This window comes from Mesoplodon densirostris, chromosome 10, assembly GCF_025265405.1.
Source record: "Mesoplodon densirostris isolate mMesDen1 chromosome 10, mMesDen1 primary haplotype, whole genome shotgun sequence".
NCBI lineage: Eukaryota > Metazoa > Chordata > Mammalia > Artiodactyla > Ziphiidae > Mesoplodon > Mesoplodon densirostris.
The window spans coordinates 22,255,431-22,280,826 of NC_082670.1; the positions used below are offsets into that span (position 1 = coordinate 22,255,431).

General features: G+C 39.8%; 4 non-coding genes across 4 annotated transcripts; 3 read left to right on the forward strand and 1 right to left on the reverse strand.

The window, feature by feature from the left end:
• Positions 1–4,613: 4,613 nt before the first annotated feature.
• Positions 4,614–4,695, reverse strand: TRNAS-UGA (transfer RNA serine (anticodon UGA)). Its single transcript has one exon. It is a non-coding gene; the product is annotated as a tRNA-Ser (tRNA).
• Positions 4,696–9,862: 5,167 nt separating this feature from the next.
• On the forward strand, positions 9,863–9,934 carry TRNAQ-CUG (transfer RNA glutamine (anticodon CUG)). Its single transcript has one exon. It is a non-coding gene; the product is annotated as a tRNA-Gln (tRNA).
• Positions 9,935–13,859: 3,925 nt separating this feature from the next.
• Positions 13,860–13,941, forward strand: TRNAS-AGA (transfer RNA serine (anticodon AGA)). Its single transcript has one exon. It is a non-coding gene; the product is annotated as a tRNA-Ser (tRNA).
• A 6,568-nt stretch (positions 13,942–20,509) lies between these two features.
• TRNAS-AGA (transfer RNA serine (anticodon AGA)) lies at positions 20,510–20,591 on the forward strand. The gene has a single exon. It is a non-coding gene; the product is annotated as a tRNA-Ser (tRNA).
• The last annotated feature ends 4,805 nt before the right edge of the window (positions 20,592–25,396 follow it).

The window sequence follows — 25,396 nt, forward strand, 5'->3', positions numbered from 1 at the left end:
CACACTCTTTCTTTAACATGAAAGCTGCAGAACTCACTCTGGTTAGCGTCTTGAGCAGGTGACCTCAGATTCTGCGGCAGTTGCGGCTTCTTCTGAATTCTGGAGTGTGTTCGGCGATGGCCACTACTGGGCTCTGGGACTGGGAACTGAACTACACGGGGACCCTCCTTGCCAGCTCTTCTCAACTACATCACCCTCCCCCGTTTCCGTCACTTCTAGTCCCGGCTGCTCTAATCAGAAAACATTTCAGCGCAAGTATCAAAGCTACTTTAAGGCCCAGAGGGAAATCTAGGTTTAAGTGACACAGGTCTGAGAATGCTCACTGAGAGTTAATGAGATTATGGTTGTCTGGCATCTGCCTTCTATTTACATGCAGAAAGAACTACTGAGGCCAAATGCCAAGATCAAAATTCCCATGTTCAAGACCTCCGTCCTCCTAGACATCAAACTCTGGAATGATGGTACCGACCTGGCACAGCTGGAGGCCATGTGTCCTCCATCCAGCTGAACTGGCTGGCCTAGGCAACTCGAAATTGGTGCCCCTGGATGCATATAAAATGTGTGGAGGAAGATGACAAAAAGTGATCACAGAGTTGCGGGAAGAGGAGATTCCCAAGTTCCAGGAGCATGTGAGGAGTGTCAACATTGCTGCTTTCAACAAGATCCGAAGCTCCAAGTAATGTGCTTGTGACTGTACATCAGACTTTACGAATTAAAGCTTTCTGAAGGGGGCGGGGGAGACTCAGGAATGGATAAATAAACTGATGGAACAGAAGAATGCATCCTAAACAGACCCACTTATACAGTCGCTTGATTTAAAACAAAGGCCACCCTGCAGTGCACTAGGGAGAGACCGTTCTTTACAGTAAATTGAAATACAATAAATTAGTGGCTCAATTGGATATTATGGAAATAACTGAATCACGATGTACACAAAACTCTGATGAAATGTATATTTAAACATGAAATAATGCTTCTGAAAGATAACTTAGGATAATATCCTCATGACTTTGGAGTATGCAAGAATTTGTAAAACAGAGCACAAAGAGCAGTCACCACAAAAGATATATTTATATATTAGACCAGCATTGGAAACTACTGTCCACCAGTACGCAAGTACAAGACAAATCTTAGAGAAGATATTTGTATTACATATGCCTAACAAAAGACTGTGTCTAGAATATAGATTCAAATATAGATGCATTGTTATGACTTTGTTAAATTAACAATTGTTAAGTAGAGCACAGGATGCCAGATGGTGAGTCAGTCAAGTTTCAACAACAGACTACAGAGAAATTGAAATAGAGAAGTTTATTATTCACAGGTCCTGGAGGAAGTAGTACACTGCGTACTTCAAGGGGCCACATTGAGGGGGAGGTCAAGGCAGAGTATAGACAAGACAGAGCAATAGGACCTGGGGCACATGTTTTTATTAGGGTCTATCGGTGGAGTTCTTTGGGGTTCCCAGACTAAGGTGGGATTGATCAATTCAAACCAAAAGAGAGAGTAAGTTCTTTTGGTAAATTCCAAAGCAGTCTAATCTAAGGGGTACACAAGGGAATGGTCCTGTGCAGGGATGACAGTTGATCACAAGGGCTGTTGGGGAGGTAATATCAGTAACTTACATTTGTTTGAGACTCTGTAGGCCGCTATCTAGGGCATGCACTTGCATGAAGAGGCTAGTATCAGCTCAAGGTCCCTGCACACCACTTGGCCAAACAAATTGGATACTAAGGCAGTAATACCATGGAATAGCTTAGCTAAACTCTTGACTTATATAAACACAGATAGATGTGAATAAGAAAAACCAATATGGAAAGGATAGGCAATCCATTAGAAAAATGGGCAAAAGAGTTCTACAGGTCCTTCACAAAAGATATATCAAAATAACCAATAAACATACAAAAGGGTGATCTTCATTCATCCTCAGAAAAAGTGAAAAGTAAAACAATTAGATTCCACTATTTTATTTGTTAGAGTTTACCAGAGAAACAAAACCAATAGGATGTGTGAAGGAGATTTATTCTGAGGAATTGGCTCATGTGATTATGGAGGCTGGCAAGTCCAAAATCTGCAGAGTGAGCAGCAAGCCGGTGACCCAGGAAGAGTTGATGCTGCAGTTCAAGTCTGAAGGCTGACTGTTGGCAGATTTCCCTCTTACGAGGGAGACCAGTCTTTTATTTTATTTTATTTTTGCGACTGGATGAGGCCCACCCATATTATGGAGGACGATCTGCTTTACTCAGAATCCACTAAGTTAAATGTTACTCTCATCCAGAAACACCCTCAGAGAAACATCACAGAAGCATGGATTAATGGTTGACCACGTATCTGGGCACTGTGGCCCAGCAGGTTGACACATAAAATTAACCATCACTGGTTAATTTTAAAAATTAAAAATTTAAATTTAAATTTAAAATAAAATAACAGAAGACAGATAATACCAAGCATTATCAACGATGTGGAGCAACCGGACTCTCTCATACATGGGAATATAAATTGGTTCAATCACTTGCAAAAGTGTTTTGGCATTACATACTAAAGCTTCAGCATACACAATGACTGCAATCGTGACTCTGCAATTCCGTCCATAAGTGTTTCCACCAAGCAAAAATCCTTGTTTGTATTCACTGAAAAACATATATAAGAATATTCATGGCAACACTATTTATAATAGCCAAAATTGGAAACAATCCAAGTGACTTTGTAGAGGAGGTGGATTTTAGAAATGCCTTGATGTCTGGGGCTGATTTTGAAGAGTGGAGATGGTGCAAAGATGCCTGTCAAAACAAGGGGCTTCTGTGACCGAGGAAGCTCAGAATAAGAGTGTCCGGAAGGGGTGAGGACATTCCTATATTTGGTACCCTGCTGGCTTCTCTTCTGTTCCATCCTGTCCATCTCCTAGCCTTCCTACTTCTCCTTCTCTCCCTCCCTACCCGCTCCTGTTTCTCCTTCCTTTTGTTTTTCCACATATTCTCTGCTCCTACTTGGACCTTTTTTTCCCACTTTCTTCTGCATGGGAATCAAAGTACTGAGTTTCTGAATTCATATTTTGTTTCCTGAATCAACTGTAAAGCCCAGATAAATGTTCCCATGTATGCGAAATGTTTGTCGACAAAAAAACAAACAGCACAATCAAAAAATGGGCAGAAGATCTAAACAGACATTTCTCCAAAGAAGACATACAGATGGCCAAAAAGCACATGAGAAGATGCTCAACATCACTAATTATCAGAGAAATGCAAATCAAAACTACAATGAGGTATCACCTCACACCAGTCAGAATGGCCTTCATCAAAAAGTCTACAAACAATAAATGCTGGAGAGGGTATGGAGTAAAAGGAACCCTCCTACACTGCTGGTGGGAATGTAAATTGGTACAGCCACTATGGAGAACAGTATGGAGGTTCCTTAAAAAACTAAAAATAGAACTACCATATGATCCAGCAATCCCACTCCTGGGCATATATCAGAGGAAACCATAATCCGAAAGGATACCTGCACCCCAATGTTCATTGCAGCACTGTTTACAATAGCCAAGACATGGAAGCAACCTAAGTGTCCATCAACAGAGGAATGGATAAAGAAGATGTGGTACATACATACAATGGAATATTACTCAGTCATAACAAAGAATGAAATAATACCATTTGCAGCAACATAGATGGACCTAGAGATCATCATACTAAGTGAAGGAAGTCAGACAGAGAAAGACAAATATCAAATGATATCACTTATATGTGGAATCTAAAAAAAGGTACAAATGAACTTATTTAATCTATAGATACAGAGTCATGGATGTAGAAAAAACTTATGGTTACCAGGGGGAAAGGAGGGGAGGGATATATTGGGAGATTGGGATTGACATATACACACTACTATATATAAAATAGATACCTAATAAGGACCTACTATTTAGCACAAGGAACTCTATTCAATACTCTGTTAATCCCTATGGGAAAAGAATCTTAAAAGGGTGGATATAGGTATATGTATGTATAACTGATTCACTTTGCTGTACAGCAGAAACTAACACAACATTGTAAATCAACTATACTCAAATAAAATTTTTTAAGTCGATGGTTCACATACGATTTTACAGTGCAGTGTTGGATGAGTCAATCCTCAGTTTCTTCATCTTTAAAATGGTGCTAATATTATCTACCTGATAGGGTTCTATTGGTAATTAAGTGAGGTAATCCATGTAATGCCAATTCAATGCCTGGGGCATAGTAAGGCTTCAAAAATTGTAGCTGTTAGAATATATATTGTTTTTATAAATCTTGAGTTCCCTAGAACAGATTGTAGCAGTGAAAGCACCTCCACCCTAGGAGAGGATGGAATCTGACTTTGATGCTGAGAGAATCCAAGTTGGCATGACCTGTAAATGAGGAAAAAAGAATGGCTTTCCTCGACTCAGGATTTGATATCACGCTCACACCGTAGTAGACTTAACTCCTCCATTTGAAACTGCCAGTGTTTCAGGAGGACAGGTTATTTGGCCCAAGGGAAATAGGTGACGAATGACGCAGGGTGAACAAGACTACAGAGCAGTTTCGGTTGATGGTGGCAGGAAAGTATGCAAAGGAGCCTTCGTGAGGTGCAGATAAAACCGTAGTCGGCAGGATTTGAACCTGCGCGGGGAGACCCCAATGGATTTCAAGTCCATCGCCTTAACCACTCGGCCACGACTACCTATTGGAGACTTCTTTCTTACAAGTCCGTCGCCTTAACCACTCGGCCACGACTACCTGCTGGAGGCTGCTTCTTGTTAACGACTTTGAAGGTACAGCGAGCGGCGTGCCATTTAATAGCTGTGAATCAAAACATAGTGAAAGCTATTTTGGTACATAACTATTAGGTCTGGTAACAAAGAATTTCCTATGTCCATTCAGGGCTTCTCACGCTTGGATGAAATAAGTCATCCACGGCAAATTGAAATTCAGCGGAGGAAGATGGAACTCAAAGAATCATTCTGAGACAAGGGATTCGAATTTTCTATGCCCTAGAACTGGGGGTGGCCCTAGTAGCCTCAGACCTGCAAGTGCCAATGGAACTGGAAACGGGCTGGAAGAAATCTGGGGAAATCCGAAATCGTGGGGCCAGTCGCGTTTACTTTCAGCATTAAACACTAAAACAGAAATATCTTCAATGGCCTTCAACTGCTTTTACCTTTCCCTGCCTTAAAAGAACTACTTGAAACTGGACTTGAGCCGGGTGCAGGGTGAGAGGGGTGGGGAGGGTCCAGGAACTGAAAGAAAAGATGCTGGGAAGATCTCCAACCCCTCAGGAAAAGTTCACTCCTTTTTGCCTTCCCCAGAGAGGAAAGCCCATAGCCCAGGAGCCTTACGAGGGAGAAGCAGCCTGAGGACATTCTCTATCTCTCTTAACACACAAGGTCGTGAATGCCAGACTAAATCTAGCTGTAATGATAGGATTGTTTCTGGGTTTAGAGACTTGATTCAGTGAAACACTGTAGAAGTGGATTCATTTTTCCTTTTTTTTTTTTTTAATGGGGAATTTAGGACTATAGCTCTGAGTTCTGAGAATTGAAGTACTTTGCCCAAAACACCATCAAGTAGATTCAGACAGGCTTTCAGATACAAACGGGAGAATGCCTTTCATGGCTGAGGCCCTCAAACTCTTTCATATATAGAGCTCTCCCATATCTGTTGTCATTTACAACAGGCAAAGAGACAGTTGTTCCTGTACTGGGTTGAATTGTGTCACCCAATAAGATATGTTGAAATCCTAATTCAAGATACCTGTGAATATGACTTTATTTGAAAGTAGTCCTTGCCAGTGCAAGCAAGTTAAGATGAGGTCATAATGGATTAGGGTGGGCCCTAAACCCAATGATAGCGTCCTTATAAGGAGAGGGAGATTTGAGACATACAGAAAAACAGACACAGAGACGGAGATTGTGTGAAAGGGAGGCAGAGACTGGAATGATGCAGCTGCAAACCAAGGAGCTACAAGGGTTTTCAGCAACCACCAGAAGCTAGGAGAGAGCCATGAAAGAGTCTCCTGCAGACCCTCTAGAACCAAACTTGCAGACACCTTGAATTTGGATTTCTGGCCTCTGGAATTGTGAAAGAATAAATTACTGCTGTTTTAAGCCACCTACTTTGTGGTAATTTGTTAAGACAGCCCTAGGAAGCTACCACTGTTCCCCTCTCCTTATGCTTGCAACAAGATCCTTCCTGCCACTTTAGCACTTCTAAATTCCACCAGCGAGGCTCATGCAAATAGTTACTCCCTTTCATATGGTAAACTCATTTTGAACAAAACTCTCCTAGGGAGGTAATCCAAACTAAAAGAAATCATTTATGTGCAAAGACATTTATGATAATTTTAGTTATAACAATAAGATAATTAAACATTTTCAATAATGGAGAGGGGGATGATTATATAACTTAGGGTATATATACCTGGAAGAATATTACCAAGCCATTGAAAATAATATTTTGTAAGAAGTTTTCAATAGCTCAGGGAAGAAGCACAAGAAATAATGTTAAATGAAAAGAGTAGGATAAAAAATATATGTGCTATATGACCTCAATTATGTAAAATTTGGGGTGGGTGGGTGAAAATAAACCAAAGTGTTGCTAGTGTAGTTTCTGGGTTGTGTGATTGTGGGTTATTATTATTTTTTCTTTGTTTTTCTATGATGTGAAGCAGACATCATTACTCAAGTTTTAAAACTGGGGAAGCAGAAATAGTGATTTTATTGCTGGAACAAGAAAAACGTAGTCTCTAGATACAAGACTTTCGTATTACTCCGTAATCAAACATTGAGCTCAAGTGGTCATTTTCCAAAGGGACTACTGTTTGCTATGGTGATGAAACCCAGGACTTTATCTTTGCTTTCTTATGATGCTTGTAAGTTAACAATAAAAGTAATTAAAAGAGGTGTAATCTCACAGTGATGAAAAGAGCAGGAGAGCAAATGACAGGTGGTAAGAAACATTGTTTGCTTTCCAAATTGCAGTAGCATGAGGCAGTTGAGGTTTATTCCTTACTCGTGTAAGAGTCCATTGTCGATTTTTGAGTCAGTAAAGAAAAGGGAACACATTTTTGCCCTTGTGCTGATTCAGGGACCCAGCTTCTTCCACCTTAAGGATCTGCTATCTCCTAAGGCTTGTGAAAGTCCACGCTTCTTAAAAGTCTAAAGGGAAATATGTTACTTTTGCATTCATAATCCGTTTATTATTACTAATCACACAGCCACACTGAGATGTAAGTTGTCTTGGTAGATACAGATGCTGACTGGGTAGCTTATTCCCATAGACAACTCTGTACTATGGAAGATCGAACATGAATTTAGGTGAATACTACAATTACCAACAACATTTTGGGAGGTAGAAAGGCGTTGGATAAATAGTAATTGAATTCGTAGAGTGACTAAAGCTGAAACCTTACTGTCTGCAAGGTGGAAAGCTAAAAATTATAAAGTTATTAACATCTGTAAAGGATATTACAGATCCTTGGAAAGGCTAATAGGAATTGGAAAAAAAAAAACAAAACCCATGTAACCTTAGGCTTATTACTCTGGATTGCCCCTCTCTCACAGAGGTCAAAGACAAGACTTTTATTTTAGGGCAAAAATGCTCCAAGATGCTCTTGACTTACAGAGGCTAGGCATAGCTGAAGGTGGAGGTGAAGAGCCATACTGAGTACTGGGGGATTGAATGAAAGTCTCTCTGGGAGACCCCCAGTTCCTTTTCTGTATTCGTTTCAGAAAGTATGGAGAGCTAACTTTACATAACCTCTGATCCTAAACACTTAGAAGATTAAAGGATTAGTCTCTGAGAAAACTGTCATGGAAAAACTGAACCACAGATATGAACATATCAGGTAACCTGATTGCAGTGGTCTGTCATATACAATCATTCTAGAATGCGTCCATCTATTGGTATATAGGCTTATAGTACCAATTAGGTTTTTGGGTCTACTTCTTAAATAAGACTGGACTGCTAAGGGTCACCAGCAATCTGAGGAAAGATATGCACTGAAGCAAACAAATGGAAGAAAGAGAACCTGATGGAAATAGAGACCAGTAAGTAACAGAAAGAAAAAAAAGTATTATTAATTTGTTCAGAACTAAAAGAACATTTTGCACCTATGGGACAATAATAGTTGCTATTATTTTTGAAAGAGCATCAGGAGAACAAGAACTCTTGAAAATTTTTAAAAACTGTGATGATAGGAAAAAAATTTAATAGAAGGGTTGGACGATAAATTTGGAAATGTTTTCCCATAAAAAGGAAGAGAAAAGAAAGATGGAAAATGGGAGGACAGAAGATAAAAAAATTAAAAGGTCATTCTAGGAAGTCCAACAACATCTGATTGAAAGAGTTCCAGGAAAAGACGACAGAGAAAATAAAGGGGTGACAATTACTTATAAAGGCAAAAAAATCCCCAAACCTAAAACATCCACCTATTTATTCCTCCACACAATGAACGAAAAAGACCAAGAATATACCGGAGTGTCTATTTAAGAATGGCATTTAACTTCATCACCAGAGTGATAGCTAAAAGACAAAGGAGTCATGCTCACCAAATTCTAAGATAAAGTGATTTCCACTCTAGAAATCTCTAGCTGACCAAACCAAATCATTTATGAAGTTAGAATAAATATCTTTTCAGAAATGCATTATATTTGGTGGTGGGAGGGGATAACCTGGAAGCAGAAACCTCTTGAGGACTTAAATCTGGGTGTCTCTAATGCAGGGAAATCAGAACCCGGGGGTGGGCGTTGGGGGGAATCACATTCTGGCAGCAGACCTGTCTGGCAGGGTCTGGAGTCATGGAGGAGACACAACTGCTGTTGCCAAGTGATGTTACATGAGGCAGAGAAGCAGTTACGGTGCGGCCTCTACAAGCTGGAAGTATTTCCTTCCACATACCAGACATCTTTATGCAACACAGGTTGTCTTGGCTGAATGCCGATTTGTCTCCAGGGTTCTTGCTCAGAAGGTTCAAATCCGCACAGCTACGGTTTTTTACTCTTAGTAAAGACGTTTGCTTTTCTCCTCAACCCTTCGGGTTGGCAATCTGGAGGCTTCCGTCTCCTGCCGTTTCCCTACCCTGCTGCGGAGGCAACGAACCGTCCTGGACAAGTCACGTCCCCTGCTTGACATCAGGAAAAGTTTCCTGCTGAGGAGTTTGGGAGAGTCTCATATTTGCTGCCCTTAAAAGAGGCAGGTCACAGCTTTCTCAGCTAGAACCAAGTTACAAAACCCTGCTTTGAAAACATTCACGCTTTTTATCGTGCTTTACCCTTTGGTCTCCACGAGGTGGAAGCTTTCCGAGAAGCAGAAGCCATCTCTTGGCATCCCGCTTTCTCCCCCCCTGGGCAACGCCCCACAGGGCCAGGACTGGTTGGCACACCACGTCAGATGAAGTCATCCACAGTTTATATGTCACGAAATTAAACTTCCAAGAGCGTTCCTTGCGTTCGAAGAAGAGAACTCGGGACACAGACTCGGGAGGCAGCGAGCCCCGCCGTTCCTCCAGCAACGCAAGCGGGGTGCGCGGCTAGGCGGATGCCGTGTTGGAGCCGCCGGCTTCTGCGTCTAGGCAGCCTGGCTGACTGCGGCCCAGCGGAGAGCCGCCCCGCGAGCTGCAGAAAAGGCAGAGGGGCGCTAAAAAGCAGGGACCTACCATATCTATCCCTAGAAACCGATTTGCTCTTGGGTTTTGCACTAGGAGTCCTGTGCGCGCAAGAAAAGGGACGTGTGCTGTGGAGGCAGATAGAGAAAACAAGGATACGAAGTTCGGCTTTTCAGAGCACTTCTTGATTGCAGAACTGAAGCTATATCATATCAGGGAGTAGTGCTACAGCTCCTAGCAGCTGTGGGGTTCCATGGTGTAATGGTTAGCACTCTGGACTCTGAATCCAGCGATCCGAGTTCAAATCTCGGTGGAACCTAAGTGATTTTACTTTCTAATTATTTAAATGTATTTACTTATCTCTCCAGTTTTCCTTTTAGGGATGGTTGGCCGGGAATCCGCGGTTCACATTCCACCTTTTCTTTATAGACTTTAATATACGTGAATAAATGAATATTTATCGTGGTATAATACATACTTTTAGAGTTTTTCTTCCTTGTGAAAGTTTAAAATGGCCAAGTATACATTCTGCTTTTAAATTACCTTGACCAGATGGGAAGAATTTTCAAATAGAACTTTAAAGACTCAAAGCCAAAACAGAAAATAGCTTTCAAAGTTCTTCTAAAATATTCTAGAAGTAAAGAATTAAGATACAATCACATCCTTATTATTCCTCATTATATTCTAATGAAAATATTTATAAATGTTTGTTGGGAATAAAAGTGTACGATGTCCTTTGTACTGTTACTAGCTAAAGAATGCTTTCATTATATTAATTTCCTTATATTAATTAATTCAATTTTTGTTAATTATTAATATCACATAAAATATAGATAAAATTAACAGTTTTCTCAAATTATTAATTATTGAAGCCCTGAATATCCATTCACACTTTAACTGATTCATAGTATTTCAGCATGTAAAGCACATTAATGATATTTTCACTCTATGCTTAATAGCTGGAATTTTTATTCTCATTGCGTCTATCTATTTTTTTTCTTAACTGAATTTTCAATTACCAACAGATGTTATTGAGCGTTCTGGAAAAGCAAATTGCTAAAATAAAGGGGAAAAAAAACACCTGTCGACACCTTTTCTTTCTTTGCTATGTTATTGTGGTTGCTAATACTTCAGCCTGACTGATATTGCATTTTATGAAGACATCAACTGCCTGATTGTAATTTGAAATCTTAACTCCTCAGGAGTTTGTGAAAAGGCCATATTTTCATTTCTACCAGTGATACAATTTGTGCAAAGCCCTGCGTGGATGCTATTATCAGAGACTGCTTCCTGGTAGATGTATATCCCTGGGGCCTCAAACTTTTTGTTATAGGTACACGTTTTCTCACCTTCCTTGAGTGCATTTACTTATAAAGCCATGGAAATTTGATAGGTACAGTGAACCTCAGCTGGCACCAATTCCTAATAAGTATGTCCACAACACTATTTTTAAACATAGGACTCCATAATAAAACGTCTACTAATTCACCTCCAAAACTTGAACTCAAAAAAAATGGAGAAACAACCTAATTTAATGTCAACAATTGCTGTAGGCAGTGGGTTCCTCAGGGAGCCACTTCCTGCTTCTATTAGCACAGTGGAATCAACATGGTAGGTCAGGAAAAGGAGACACTCTGGAACTGAATTCTTACTCTGTGAATGTATAACTGTAATTTTTGAAATACATAATTGTTCTGTACCTCAGTCTCTTTATATGTAAAAGAAGGTAAGGCATTCTTTACTATGTTTTACCATAGTAAGTACCTTGCTTAAGGAAGACACTCCACAAATACTAAAGCTCTCTCTCCCCCTTTTCTTTTCTCTCCTCCTCCTCCTCCCCTTCCTCCTCCTCCTCCTTCAAACAAAGGAAAGAAAGAGAGAGAAAGAAAGAAAAAGAAAGAAAAAGAAAGAAAGAAAAGGACAGAATGGGGGAAAGGGGACATTTTGGTCTCTTTTGATAAATTCAAGTACAATGATGCTTCCTTCCTAAAAATATTCTTCTTCCCAGCAGAAGCAGCCCATCGTCTATCCCCAAACACTAGCCTATCCTTGCTTTAAAAACAGGTAAAGATATCACCTGAAGCAGTTACCTTGCATGAGGATATTGATTTTTCCCAAGACCCACCTCTACCACTCCTCTCTGCCTACAGGACTCAGGGAATCAGTATATATTGCTATTTTACATACTGAAAGAATTGCAAGATCATGCTAATTCATATCAAAAGAAACCAGAGTAATGTGTGTGGGAGTGCTAGATCAGGAAAAAAGAAACACAGTGTAGAATTGGATCAAATTTATTGATATGGGTACACTTAATGGAGACTGAATTTAGTGTGTTAGCTAGAACAGCTGGGAGTTATTATAACAGTGTGTTTGGTAGGTTGCCTGCAACCTGAAATCAGTGGAACTACAGTAAATAAAGAAGCCAAGACCTCTTCAGTATAAGGTAGAGAAAGATATCCAATATCTTAAAAGATGCAGGGAACTTGCAATGGATTTATCACATGTGACACCCACTCACCCTCCCTCTATTATCTCCCTAGAGGGCTCAAAGGACACTTTCCTCACAAAACCCCCTGAGAAACAGATTGGTGAAAGGAGTGCCAGGGTCCTTGGGAAGCTCTCTAGTACCTGTCCTCTGTAGAAAGGTTTGATGGTAGTACATGCATCCTTAATTTTTTTAAATTTATTTACCTTTTTGATCCCCTTCCTCCATTTCTCCTACTTCCCCTGGCCCCGCCCTCACCTCTGACAGCCATTCATCTGTTCTCTGTATCTATAAGCTTGTTTTTTTTTTTTTTTTAGATTGGTATTTGTGTTTACTGTCTGGCTTATTTCACTTAGCATCATGCCCTCAAGGTCCATCCATGTTGTCATAGATGGCAAGGTTTAATTCTTTTTTATGGCTGAATAATATTTCATTATATATGTGTGTGTATGTGTGTGTGTATATACATACATATATATGTATATATATGTATACTACATATATGTATATATATATGTATATGTATGTGTGTGTGTATATATATATATATATATATATATATATATATATATATATATACTATAACCTCTTTAATTTCTTCATCCGTCGATGGACACAGGTTGTTTTTATACCTTGGCTGTTGTAAACAGTGCTTCAATGAACGTGGGGGTGCAGATATAATTTTCAAGTTAGTGTTTTCATTTTCTTCAGATAAATATCCAGAAGTGAAACTGCTGGATCATATGGTAGCTGTATTTTTAATTTTTTGAGCAACCTCCATACAGTTTGCATAGTGGCTGCACCAACTTACATTCCCACCAACAGTGCACAGAGGTCCCTTTTCTCCCCATCCTTGCCAACACTTGTTATTTCTTGTTTCCTCGATAATAGCCATCCTAACAGGTGTGAGATGATAGCTCATTGTGGTTTTGATTTGCATTCGTCTGATGATTAATGACGTCGAGCATCTTTTCATGTACCTGTTGGCCATATGTATGTCTTCTCTGGAAAACAAAGATCTATTCAGACCTTCTACCCATTTTAAAATTGGACTGGGCCTTCCCTGGTGGCGCAGTGGTTGAGAGTCCGCCTGCCGCTGCAGGGGACACAGATTCGTGCCCCGGTCCGTGAAGACCCCACATGCCGCGGAGCGGCTGGGCCCGTGGGCCATGGCCGCTGAGCCTGTGAGTTCGGAGTCTGTGCTGCGCAACGGGAGAGGCCACAACGATGAGAGGCCCGCGTACCGCAAAAAAAAAAAAAAAAGGATTGTTTTCTTGCCTTTCAGTTGTATGAGTTCTTTATATATTTTGGATATTAATCCCATATCAGATATATGATTTGCAAATATTTCTCCCACTCCAATGGTTTTATAGTTTTAGTTTCTTCATTCAAGTCTTTAATTCATTTCGATCTTGACATAGGTCTTGGTGATGATTTTTTGGATTTGACACCACAAGTAAAAGCAACAAAGGCAAAAATAAACAAGTGGGAGTATCAAATTAAAAAGCTTCTGCACATTAAAGGAGACAATAAACAAAATCAAAAGCCTTAGCTTCCTCCCGTCAGAGCATCCGAATAAGGAGTCATTCCAGTCTGAAGAGGAGGCGTTACTTGCCACAACTGCATATTTGTCTAAATGATGCCAAAGGGTGAGAAACTTTGCTTAATACAAGTACATTTTCTGATAGAAAATGTGACACTTTGAAGAGAGCCGAAGTTCTCTACAGCTACTTCCACGAAGGACCGCCCTTGTCAAGTAGTCGTGGCCGAGTGGTTAAGGCGATGGACTAGAAATCCATTGGGGTTTCCCCGCGCAGGTTCGAATCCTGCCGACTACGACACCCTCCCCTATTGAGGCATAGCCAGTTGGGGAAGAATGCTGTTGCCTTAAAGCGAGAAACTGGATTGTTCTCCAACCTGGCTCTTTATGGTTGCTGCTGAAAGGCTCCACGAAGCATGCCGATTGCGCCCTAAACAGCGTGGGGTCTTCTTATAACTATTATTATTTTTAAGTAATTACTACTATTATTTTTAAGTAATTCTCCCTAGAAGAGCCAAGGCTTTGGTGATGCTTTCCTGCTTCCTGCAATCAAAACCCTCCTTACTAGGCAGCCTTTTCTAAAGAAAAAATCTTGGCAGAAACGTTTTCCCCTTATCGGGGCTCTTCTGCACTCATGTACATCCTTGTTCACGTACAAAAGGAAACTCCACGAAATCTTGGATCAGATACAAGTGAAAGCCAAGACTCATAGCTATGGTTGTGAATCCAAACTGGGTATTAATAGGCAAACCACTACATAACTAAAGATATTAATTAAGCCATTTTTTGGGTAACCCAACAAAAAGGTTGACGACATTATGCCAGACTGAGTTGTCCTGGGGTCCAGGACAGTGGTAAAGAGAGAGGGACTTAAAATGAGGTGAAGTTTTGACTCATTCTGGGCACAGAATTCAGATGCAAAATCCCATTGTATGATTAACATGTTTGGGTTAATGTATTAAAGTGTTAAAGGAATGTTAACCATAGCTGAGTGCCTTTCTAGGAATTCCTAGGAAATTTTGATTATCACTACCTTGACAGTTTAATGGAACTGGTCCTCACCTCTCTTGTGGAGATTGGCGCAGTTGTCAATCTTTGGTGCACCTCATCCAAGAATGCATCTAATATTTTTTCTTAAACACAGTGCTTTCCATATTCATTGATTAAATACCAGATTCCTTCCTTTTCCATGTGTGTGTTCAGAGGAATGAAGTTCAATAAAAAGCGTTGAGTTGCAAAGTCACATGGGTCAGTGATGCTGAGCTGTGACAAGTCCTCTTTGCTGAGCAGTGTCCGCCTGATGAACATGACTTGATTTTGTCTACTAAGACCTGGGCTTCCAGAGGATGAACTTCTTTCTTTGCAAAACTCATCATCTCTCATCAAGCTGTCTCTCACTTTCAGCATACGGGTTGCTTTGAGAAACTAATAGAATTCTAGAATGTCAAAGCTAATGAAATGTTAAGGCTCTTCTGTGGAAACAATTCCTAACTTTAGAGCTGAGGAAAGTGACTCACATGACATCAATGTACAGAATTTAAAAATAAAAATTTGTTCAAAAAGATACCTTAGAGAAGAGTGTTGATAGTATAAGCAGAAATTCCTCTCATTCTGGATACTTCGTTCTGTAGGAGCCCATGGAGAATGAAGCTCTGGTTCTGGGGGCTGCAATAGAGATCTTGAGCCAGGACTGACCATTACACAGAATCTTGCCTTGTGGAGTATCAGCCCGTGATCTGGTTTCCAAATACTGCTTAGGATTCTGGAAGGAGTTCTTCTCTCTTTACTTTTAAATCACTGAAATTTCTTATAAACAAGGAAAATAAAACCAAAACCAAAACACACTGGTGAACAGTGAAACAAAAATCAGAGTTACAGCAACTGCAACAGAGAATGTAAGTAAGGAAGTACATTTCCAATAGAAATAAATGTGAGCCACTGACATAATTTAAAATTTTCTAGTAGTCATATTAAAAAGTAAAAAGAGACAAGCATAATTCATTTTAATGATATATTTTATTTAACCCAATATATCCAAAATATCATTTCAACATGTAAGCAATATTAAAAATTGACAGTGTGATATTTCATGTGTTTTTTTTTCATACAAAATCTTCAAAGTCTGGTGTGTATTTTGCAGTAAGAGCTCATCCCAAGTAGGATCAAGTGCTCAATAGTCACATGTCTCAAGTGTCTAAACTATTGGACATCACAGATCTAGAGTGTGTAGAGAGCATAGAACTGAGTTGGTAGAAGACTGAAACCAAGGGAGGGTCTACACTACAAACAATAGGCTACAGTCCAAGATAGAAGTCTTCTTGGCATGCACTTCTCGGTGCTTTCTGGACTTGTGCTGCTGTAACACCCAGTAACTAAACTTGCTATTTCAGGGAGCTCTTCCTTACCTCCCTCAGGAGTGTCTGCAGAAGCCCAGCGAGTGCTGCTCCCAGCTCCTCTTCCAGCACGGAAGGCAGCACCTGGCCCAACATGGTGGACAGCTCCTGTTTCAGTACCGTGGGCACTGTCAGCCCACCGAAGATTCTATTTCTAGGAAGGCAGAGGCAGGGAAGTCCACGAGCCTCCTTCACTCATGTCTCTTTTCTTTTCATTTGTTTCAGTTGTGGGGAATCATTCGTCTCTGATTGGCTGATTTGCTGTCCTTAAAGCCAAGGTAGAGTTCCTCAACTGTAAAATTGATTATTAGCTTCTCCAATGTTGTCACTCTCAGGTTCTTCACCTCCTGAAATCCTGTGCATTCTTAAAGATTGCCTCCCCACGTATCCTACTTTGAAAAGTCCTCAAGTTCATCCTTCATTCCCCTCCTTCTGTGCCCCTTATGGTGTCTTTGCCATAACCTTGTTTAAGAAAATGCAACAATAATATTAGTGCTTCCATAGTTCTTTGTTTATATGTCTCATATGAAACTACTTCTATATTTATCATGCATTCTGCCTGCTAGCATGTGTATTTTTGAAGAAATGAACTGTTTAATTCTTATCTTAATCCTCCAAGCCCAGGTAATTGGTTATTAAATCACTTTAAATGATGTAAACTAATGCAGTAGAAACTAACCCCATTTATGAATCGAACTGGTGTGTGTTCTTTAAATAATATGTTCCTTTAGTGCATCCTTTCATCTCTTTTGTTTTCTTGGCACCATTTAAAAGTTTCAGTAAAGTAGATGGTCAATTAATCCATCATTTTTCCTTATATATGTTATGAATCTTTTGTATTTCCTTTGCTACACCTGTTAGTCTTTCAGAAGCAACAGAACATCCTAAATTAAGTGCTATTTATGAGCTATCTTTGACTTTGAAAAGGAAAGTGCCACCTCTACATGGCAATTGTAGTAAACACTCAGTAAACACACAGAATTCAGAATAATCATTAAGACTTAAGAGAGCCAATGTTGTCTAGCATGTGTCTCCTTGTGCATGCTACCTTCTTCAACAAGAAAGGGAGAATATCACAAATCAAGGGCTTCTTCTCAGTGGAGATCTTAGAGTAAGGGTTGAAAAGTAAATGAAATAGAGGTTCCAATAACCTCTGGTTGAAAAGGAACAAGGTTCCATTCCACTCTGTGGGACCTACATATGTTTAATTCTAGTGTCCCAAATGTGTACCGTGAGAAACCCACACCCATGATCCCTCTGAAAAAGGCGAGAGACGCTCTAAGAACTGGTTTGACTGGCATTTTAGCTTCAGGCATGGGTGCACTTTGGCCGCCTAATTTACAAAATTGAGGTTAATGACTCACATAGCCATATTTCAAAGATGATATTTCTTCAGCAACTTTGTACTTAATTACAGTTTAGTAATGGTTAAGCTTATTAGTTAAAATTAGGTCTTGTAACATAAAGGAGACTCTTCAATGTAGAGGGTTCTCAGCCTCGTGTCTGTGTTCTCCAACAGTATTTGTGAATCCCTGATATGGTTTCTATAGTTGTTAGATTTGTGTCAGGGCCATCTCTCCATGAGAGGGTGAACAAATTTTATTTTACATACCGTGGGATTTTGAGCCAAAAAATAATTTAAGAGTCACTGTCTTACTAACTTCATGACCATTGAATGAGAAGAATTTGTTAGCTCTATTTTGTTGTTTTGGGAAACACATAAAATGACTATGAAAAGATATGTGGACTACAAGCAAACTCCTTCTAACTGTTGTAATAGATTTGTCTGACATGAACCCAACATCTGTCTTCCCAGTGACAAATTCACACTTACCACCATACTGGGGAAGAAAGTTTTATTGAAAATCACTATGCTCACTGCCATGCCTTTGTATATTTCTGATGTCCACAGAACAAAACAGGCACACGTCCATCTAAAGCAAATAATTTTCAAAGCCTTGCCTGATCCATGTTGCTAAGGGCATTGACAAAGTTTTTCTTTTTCTTTACATTTCACTATCACGTTGCTCCTGAGAACAAATAGGAGTATCTTAAGGATCTAGTTCACAAGCTACCTCTTGTATATAGAAAAGACATGGACTGGTACTCTCTTCTAATCAGCACCTTCAAGTCCCATTCACCTAAAATTACAAATTTCAATTTTCTTTATGCTTTCCACCTTATCTCTGTCATCATGCTGTCAGTCTTGGGCAGTTTCTTCAAACTGTCCCTGTGTGGGCTATATTTATTTGTCCTGTTTATGGAGTAGCCCACCTAATGGACTTGAATCACAAGGGCAGGGGTCATGCTCTTTGCCTTGTTAACTTTGTGTTATTACACCCTAGTCAATATGATTAATTCCATTCAGAAATGGGGTTTTATCATATCATGAACCATATGAAAGAGACTTTTTAATTAAGATGGTTAATTAACCATTAAGGTGGTTCCCAGATGTAATGATTAGCACTCTGGTCTCTGAATCCAGCCATCCTGAGTTTAAAGAAGCTGTTTATTTCACAGCTTTGTTTCCCTGTTTTCAGGAGTTCATTGTCCACAAAAGCCATACTAAGCAATTTTATTCCTGATCTCTCTCAGCACTTAATATCTGTATCTAGGAGACTTCAGACAGCCTCATCATGTTTCATAGGGAAAGAAAAAGGGGTCAGAAGTAAGTACATTCATTTAAAATAGCATCAAAAGGAATAAAATATTCAGGAATAAATTTAACAAAAGAAGTGCAAAACTTATACTCTAAAAACTACAAAACATTGCTGAAATGAATGGACATCTAAATAAAGAGGAATATATCTCATGTCCATAGACTGGATCTTAAATTAACATTGTTAAGATGGCAATTTTCCTCCAAATCGTTCTACAGATTCAATGCAATTCCCATCAGAATCCCAACTGACTTTTTTGTGGGAATTGATGAGTTGATTCTAAAATTCATGTGGAATTTCAAGGGACCTGGAATATCCAGAACAATCTTGAAAAGAAGAAAAAAGTAAGAGAACTTGTGCTTCCCAATTTCAAAACTAACTACAAGGCACTGATAATCAAGACAGTGTCATAGTCGTCTAAGGATAAGCATATAGATCAATGAGATAGAACTGAGAGTCCAGAAATAAAGTCATATGTCTATGGTCAACTGATTTTTTTTAAGAGTGCCAAGACCATTCAGTAGGGAAAGAATAGTCTTTTCAACAAATGGTGCTGGGAAAACTATGTAACTACATGCAAAAGAACCAAATTAGATCCTTACCTCATACAATTTACATAAATTAACTCAAAATGAATCAAAGACATAACGTAAGAGGTAATATTATAAAACTCTTAGAAGGAAACATAGGAGTAAATCTTCATAACCTCAGATTTGGCAATGTATTCTTAGATATGACAGCAAAAACACAAATAACAAAAAATAATTGATAAATTAGACTTCTTAAAAGTTAAAAACTTTTGTGCTTCAGAAGACACTATCAGGAAAGTGAAAAGACAACTCAAAGAATGGAAGAAAATATTTTCAAATCATATATCTGATAAGGGACTTGCATCTAGATTATACAAAGGACTCTTACAACTCAAGACAAATAACCCATTTAAATATGGGCAAAGAACATGAATAGACATTTCTCCAAGAAAGATATACAAATGGCCAATAAGCACATGAAAAAAAAATGCTGTAATTAGTCATCTGGGAAATGCAAATTAAAACCACAGTGAGATACTACTTCACACCTTCTAGGATGGTTTGAATGAACATGACATATAGTAGCAAGTGTTGGGGAAGAATGGAGAATTCAGAACTGTCATACACTGCTGGTGGGAAGGAAAATCATGCGTCCATGTTGGAAAACAGTCTAGCAGTTCCTGGAACAATTAAACATAGCTTTACCATGTGACCCAGCAATTCCACTCCTAGGTATATAAACCAGAAAAAGGAAAATATATAAATAAGTAATAATGATAGTAAAACTCAAGTTATTTTGAAGTATGTACAGTGAAAACTAAAATCTCTCTCCAGTCTATGTGCTCAGCTATTTAATTTCTATCCACAGTAGTAAACTGAAACCAGGTCTCATATAATCTTCCAGAGTTAAAATATATGCATGCACTTAAGCTCTATTTTTTTAAAGTCATTGCTGTTACATATAATTCTTAAGTGAATGTTAAAGTTTGTTCCAGTTTGCGGGGCGTATCTCATGAATCTCCACCAGAAGCTGGCAGAGCAGAAGCTGATCTCATTCCAACAATCCATCAAATAAGGAGTCTTTCCAGTTCTGAGGATAAAGTGTTACTTGGCAATATGGTTACAACAGCAGGATAGTCACCCAAATGACATCAAAGAATAGGAAACACTGACTGCAAATACTCTTTCTGATACATGACTCAGTCTTTCTGGTATGTGATTTGCTTTTATGAGACCTAAGTTTCAGCACAGCTGTTTACTTTTCTAAGGAACCACCTCGTCATGTAGTCGTGGCCGAGTGGTTAAGGCGATGGACTAGAAATCCATTGGGGTTTCCCCGCGCAGGTTCAAATCCTGCCGACTACGTGGTAGTTAACTGAGTTAGTTCCTTAAGGCTGTACATTTTGACAAATTCTGGAGTTGCTAGTCCAAAGACAAAACGTAAATTCTAACCAAGATGCAGGTGGTTACTAAACTTACCAGTTTATGATCCTGCAATTAACTTACCCATGAGGGGGCTCCATCGTGCTGGCCAGAAAAAAGAAGTTATAGTTACTGTATTTTCCAGTAGGTTCGACCTGTATCCTAATATATTTTCTTTCCTCCCAAGAAGAGTCCTAGCTTCAGAGATACCTTGGTGTTTCCTGCTATCAAAATCCTACTTGCTTCTCCATGGAATTATTACCTTTTCAGGGATTTCCTTTCTCATATATAACTATATCCTTTATATGTCTCAACACACTCATATTTTCATGTCTGAGTGAGGTTGATCTACAGCTCCAGGCTTGCTTCACACAACTCCAGCCCGTTTATGGGGTAAATAAAGTGCCAGGAGTAAATGCTATTTGAAGACAGCAAAATTCTTTGCCCCCATGTGACTGGAAAACTGTATCTACCAAAAAGCAGTAATCAACTGATATAAAGTTTATTTTCCTTCCTTATTAAGAATTTTAATATTTACACTAATCAAACATAATAATCATGATATGAAGCTCAAATGATTTTGAGGTTAGATGCAATGAATAAAATCTATCTTCTATCTGTGTGCTCTAGCTGTTTAGTTTCTCTTCACAGTGAAATGAATTTTTGTATAACCTTCCAGAGTTATATGTGTGTATAGTATTCAATCCACTCTTTATTTTTAAATGAATGGTAGCAAACTTATATTCAGTGATGGTCTTGGTTTTTTCCTCCCTTAAACGTATATTCTGACCTGTACAAAATATGCCCAACTGATTTTTTGACAACAGTACAAAAAAAAAAATCATTGGAGGAGGGATAGCGTTTTCAACAAATGGACATCCATAGGCAAAAACAAAAACCCACGTTGACCTAAACCTCATTCCATATACAAAAATTAAAATAAATCAAAACTGAAATGTAAAACTATAAAACTTTTAGAGAATAACATAGGAGATCTTCAGGATCTTAGTCCTTAGACTTGATACAAAAGCCCAGTCCTTAAAAGGAAAACAGATAAATTGGACCTCATCAAAATTAAAAACTTTTACTCTTCAAAAGACACTATTAAGAGGTTGAAAAAAACAAGCTACAAATTGGGAGAAAATATTCACAAACCACATATCTGACAAAGGACAATATCTAGACAATGCACAAGAATTCTCAAAACTCAGCAGAACAAAACAACAACAGCAACACCAACAAAACCCCTAACAATCCAATTAGAACATGGATAAAACACATGAGATATTTCACTAATGGGGATATACAGATGGCAAATCAGCTCATGACTAGGAACACGCCCAGGGAGTTTGGCTCAGCTTTATAAAATTGACTCTAGTAATGGCAAAGTCCCTGGCCATAATGATCTTAGAGCTTTCTCATGTACCCTTTGTCAGGTCTTGGCTCAAAACTTTCCATTTCCTAGAAAATGACTGATGCTCAGCTGCATAGGCCAAATGAACCTCTTTGGACGTGGCTACTGTGTTCTGTTAATGCTGGCGGGAGAATACTGGCAGTCGATACAGATGTAGAAGTGAGGGCCCCCTTCTCCCCCTGCAAAATTGTCTTGGGCTGTCAACACTGGCTCTGCAGTTTCTGTGGCAGAGAATAGGGAAAAGAACAGAAACTCTGAGAATCAACTGGAGAAGGCGAGCAACCTGCAGAATTCAGAAGAGAATCTAAAAGAATGAAGGACAGCTCAAGGAGGAAACCAGTCAGCATCTTCCGAGGTTTGACTTCTTGCTGCTAAAAACCACGCTTGTCTCAGGGGAAACTTGTCCCGAGGTTACGGAAAAATCTGCATTTCAGAAATGGGTCTTGTCCCTACCCTTGGGAGCTTTCATTTCCAGTTTGGGGCCTTGGCAACCTGTTGAGTCGCTGGGGCCTTCTATCTTAATTCCTAAGTCTTTCCTTTTCCGAGCGATGAGAACACGTTCAAACGAACCTTCCATATGAGGAGACCTTTGAAAGTGGAGAGCGAAGCATTGATGACTCCATATCGAGTTATGGAGAGGAAGAATCGCAGTTGGCCCTAAATCCCACAAGAAAGGGGAACTTGGAAAAAAGGGAGGCTTACTTTGGAGTCTCCAATAATGGAAAGCAGCAGAGCAAGTGAAACCTGCGCAGACACAGGAGGTGGGGAGAAACTAAAGCTGAGACAGAGATATTGTCCACTTTTGCCTGATAGATAGGAGTGCGTACTTGGAAGGAGGGAAAAGAAGAAAGGTAGTCGGTTCCAGGACCAAGAAGAAATCCTGAGGCAAGGGCTTTGGTTGAGGAAGAACCTGACTCTTGAAAGGTTTTATAAGGCTTTGCTGGGTTCTTGTTCTGGAAATCTGACATTGTAGCCATCATTGTTCCCTACCTAGCTATCATAATTCCCAATCCAAAGGGAATGATTGGCATCCTCTTGAAGAAAGGGTTGAAGATTTGTGAAATCCTTCAGATGGTGTGGCATTAATATTTTGAGAATGACATGACTGTAAGGGTGGGAAATAAGGTGAAAAGTGTAAAGGAGGCGGATGAAGAAAAAATAATGAATGAAGAAAAGATGAAAAGAATAGTGAAAAGAAGACATTGAAGTGTTGGGAAAGTGGGTAAGAATCAAGATTGAAAAGTATTTCTCAGCTTTTCACAGTGAGCAGAGTGGTGCAGCAGGAGCATGCTGGGCCCATAACCCAGAGGTCAGTGGATCGAAACCATTCTCTGCTAGACTTGTGTGTTTTTCTCAAGTCTGGAGATTTTTTCCTGCTTCCTACACCTACTGAAACATCCACAAAGCAGAAATGGTAGTCAAAAGAAAGCCACTGGAGACAATCTCACAACCATTCTCATCCTCTCATCTTCCTGGGGCAGGAGTATCTTATTTTCTCTGCTGCAACTATCTTCAAAGCCCACAGAATGATGGCAAATGCTACCCAATCTTACTTGTCTTCCACCTCAACTGCTTACTCCCTCACTGCTTGCTTGGCTCTCACTTAGAGGTGCTCAAAAAATATATGCTGAACCAAAGAAGCCTTACCGTGACCATGGCCACACACATTTCCTCCACTGCTGGTCGTTGTGGTCTTTGAATGGGATGAAGTCAAGATAAACTGTGGAAGGAAAGCATTAGAGAAAGACCTGGAATGATGGGGAATCTCCATGTGTTGGGTGGAGGCAGAGGTGGATTAATGTGATTCTACCTTGTCCTAGAGGAAGGGACATGGAGGTGAAAGTGTCCAGTTGGGAAATGCTGGGTAATGGCAGGAGAAGAGGAAGAGGAGCAGAGAGAAGAGGAAAAAGAATGGAAGATGACGAGAAAGGAGACCAGAGTGCAGGTGGAGAAAAGGAAGACATAAGGAGAGAGGAGGAAAGGAGGAGCAGTTCAGTGGAAGTTCAGGAAAGGAAGGAAAAAGTACAGGATTGGGGCGATGTGGAGTTTGAGGGAGACGGTCTTCACCAACTGAAACAAAAATAATTTCAACCTCCCCTTTGTTTGGTTTCAGGTAAGGGACCAGGAGGGAACTTGACACTTGAGCCTAGGACTTCCTGACCTCCCGCCACATACCTAAAAAACATCAAGCAAATACATTATTCTTCAGTCCTCTTCATCAGCTGGGTGTTGCTTCTTTCTCAAATAGAAGCTGGTTTCCCTCTGCACATTTTTGTATAATTCGGGCCTGGGGCTTTTCTCCTGACTATGCAGAGGTAAAACACACACCCTTCATACACGTGCAATCATTGATTCCAGGAATAAACTCCCTGAATCAATCTTACCCTAAGTACCCAGCCCGACTTTGATCTACTTTTACCCTGCACTTTCGCGTATTTATCGTCAATAATGCAGAGATCAACAATGACCTGCTCAGCTGCCACCGACCCTCCGATCCCCAAGGCCTGGGGTGGAATTAGGAATTACCAAGACTTCAGAAAGACCCATATATTCCCTCAGATTATGGACCACTGAGTTGATAGAGACGCACACTTTTAATCTGAGCATCTATGGTTCAAATCCCCGTTTTTCTTCTTTTGATTTCAGCCTCATCAGATATGACCTACCGCCTACCTGAAAGATCGCTGCTCAGTGGAGAATGTCTGGGGACCCAGTAAGTTAAGAATAAGAAAAAAATACAACTTGTAGATCCATCCACAGTCATACCCATAACTGCTTTGGGGCCCCAGTAAAAGCCAGCCAGGTGTAATGTTGTCGTCCCTATCTGGCTGGATCACAAAGGAAATGGCTTTATTTAATTTCTTTAGTTGTGTAAGTAGTTTGCTTATTAATACCCAGTTTGGATTCACGACGTGGTGACCTAGCTATGAGTCTTGGCTTTCATTTGTATTTGATCCAAGATTTCGTGGAGTTTCCTTTTGTACGTGAATAAGGACATACATGATTAGAGAAGAACCCTGATAAGCGTTCGATTCTTTGGACACGGAAATGCTCCTATCAAGTTTTTTCTTTAGGAAAATCTGTTTTGTAAGCAAGGGTTTGATTGCAGGAAACAGGAAGGCGTCACCAAAGCCTTGGCTCTTCTAGGGAGAATTACTTAAAAATAATAGTAGTAATTACCTAAAGATACCCCACGCTGTTTGGGGAGCAATCGACGTGCTTCGTGGAGCCTTTCAGGGGCAACCATAAAGAGCCAGGTTGGAGAACAATCCAGTTTCTCTCTGTAAGGCAACAGCATTCTTCCCCAACTGGCTGTCTCAATAGGGAAAGGTGC